This window comes from Pectinophora gossypiella, unplaced genomic scaffold (genome assembly GCF_024362695.1).
Source record: "Pectinophora gossypiella unplaced genomic scaffold, ilPecGoss1.1 Pgos_47, whole genome shotgun sequence".
Taxonomy (NCBI): Eukaryota; Metazoa; Arthropoda; class Insecta; order Lepidoptera; family Gelechiidae; genus Pectinophora; species Pectinophora gossypiella.
In genome coordinates this window covers 586,456-588,804 of record NW_026063257.1, presented here as the reverse complement: position 1 = coordinate 588,804, position 2,349 = coordinate 586,456, and the positions used below count along the sequence as shown (strand labels likewise).

General features: G+C 34.6%; 1 long non-coding RNA gene across 4 annotated transcripts; it reads left to right on the top strand.

The window, feature by feature from the left end:
- The first annotated feature begins 1 nt into the window (after position 1).
- Positions 2–1,980, top strand: LOC126381371 (uncharacterized). Of its 4 annotated transcripts, XR_007568781.1 has the most exons (7): positions 2–127; positions 212–346; positions 448–582; positions 684–818; positions 920–1,054; positions 1,633–1,759; positions 1,877–1,980. It is a non-coding gene; the product is annotated as an uncharacterized LOC126381371 (long non-coding RNA). The 4 variants fall into 4 exon arrangements; XR_007568783.1 differs by lacking the exon at positions 448–582; XR_007568782.1 differs by lacking the exon at positions 684–818.
- Positions 1,981–2,349: the final 369 nt, after the last annotated feature.

The window sequence follows — 2,349 nt, the reverse complement described above, 5'->3', positions numbered from 1 at the left end:
GATGGCAATAAACTGTGTAGGAGTTTATTATTGCAATAGAATAAAATCGACCAAGCCTGAAGTCAGCAGCCCCTTCAATGAATGCAGCAGTGTGACAGCCAACAATCAAAAGTTACAAGATATCGAGGTACGTTTCATGACGACCACGACTATTTTGGCAAAAACGTATCGCTATCGACTAAGGAAAATAAATTATATATTTTATTTACAGGAAATGCAGAAGGCAAAAAACTGCGTAGGAGATCATTAATACAAAAGTATTATATAAACCAAACCTGATGTTGCCAGCTCCTTCAATGAATGCAGCAGTGTGACAGCCAGCAATCAAAAGTAACAAGATATCGAGGTACGTTACATGACGACCACAACTATTTTGGCAAAAACGTATTGCTATCGACTAAGGAAAATAAATTACATATAATATTTAATTATATATTTTATTTACAGAAAATGCAGATGGCAATAAACTGTGTAGGAGTTTATTATTGCAATAGAATAAAATCGACCAAGCCTGAAGTCAGCAGCCCCTTCAATGAATGCAGCAGTGTGACAGCCAGCAATCAAAAGTAACAAGATATCGAGGTACGTTACATGACGACCACAACTATTTTGGCAAAAACGTATTGCTATCGACTAAGGAAAATAAATTACATATAATATTTAATTATATATTTTATTTACAGAAAATGCAGATGGCAATAAACTGTGTAGGAGTTTATTATTGCAATAGAATAAAATCGACCAAGCCTGAAGTCAGCAGCCCCTTCAATGAATGCAGCAGTGTGACAGCCAGCAATCAAAAGTAACAAGATATCGAGGTACGTTACATGACGACCACAACTATTTTGGCAAAAACGTATTGCTATCGACTAAGGAAAATAAATTACATATAATATTTAATTATATATTTTATTTACAGGAAATGCAGAAGGCAAAAAACTGCGTAGGAGATCATTAATACAATAGTATTATATAAACCAAGCCTGATGTTGGCCGCTCATTCAAAGAATGCAGCAGTGTGACAGCCAGCAATCAAAAGTAACAAGATGTCGAGGTACGTTACATGACGATCACGACCACTTTGACATAAACGTATCGCTATAGACTAAGGAAAAAAAATGTAATATACAGGGTGTTAGTGACATCGTAACGAAAACATTGAGGGATGATGGAGACCATGATTATGAGATGATATCAAGTGGAATTTTCCGTCGCAAAAGTATGGAACAGAAAATAACTTAAAAAAAAAACAAAAATTTTCATGAATTTTTCGACTGAAAATTCCACTTGATTTCAACTCAGAATTATGGTCTGAATCATCCTCCTCAGTATTTGTTACGGTGTCACTAACACCCTTACCTACTTGTATGGCTACAGTATGTACTTGTGCGGGGTGTAAGTGACATCGTACCGAATACAGAGGGGGATGATTCACTTGATTATTCTGAGTTAATATCAAGTGGAATTTTTCATCGCAAAAGTATAGAATTGAAAATAATTTAAAATAACTAAAAAAAATCATAAATTTTGCGACGGAAAATTCCACTTGATATGAACTCAGAATCATGGTCTGAATCATCCCCATCAGTATTCGTTACAATGTCACTAACACCCTGTATATTTTATTCACAGGAAATGCAGAGTGCAATAAACTTTGTAGGAGATTATGATTGCAATAGAATAAAATCGACCAAGCCTGAAGTTCTTCAATGCACGCAGCAGTGTGACAGCCAGCAATCAAAAGTTACAAGATATCGAGGTACGTTACATGACGACCACGACTATTTTGGCAAAGACGTATCGTTATCGACCAAGGAAAAGAAATTATATATAATATTTAATTATATATAATATTTAATATGTATTTTATTTATAGGAAATGCAGAAGGCAAAAAACTGCGTAGGAGATTATTAATACAATAGTATTATATCAACCAAGCCTGATGTCGGTAGCTTCTTCAATGAATGCAGCAGTGTGACAGCCAGCTGCAATCAATAGTGATAGTGACAAGAATCTAGGTACGTTACATGACGACCACGACCACTTTGGCAAAAACGTATCGCTATCGACTAAGAAAAGGATATTTTATCTATACGTTATTATAAATATACGTTATTATAAATAAATTAATATTATTTTATTTTTAACAGGAAATACAGAAGGCAAAGAAGCAGATGTCATCAAAGAAGATCTTTGTTCCTGCAATGTTTCCGCAGACGATACATCCAACAGAGCGAAGTGGAAGGAAAAGACTCGGAAAAAAGACCCCACCACCATATGGGAACAATGCAAGGGAGAGAGAGAGAATATAATTTTATATTTTTATTTTTTGATAACATAAAATAAAC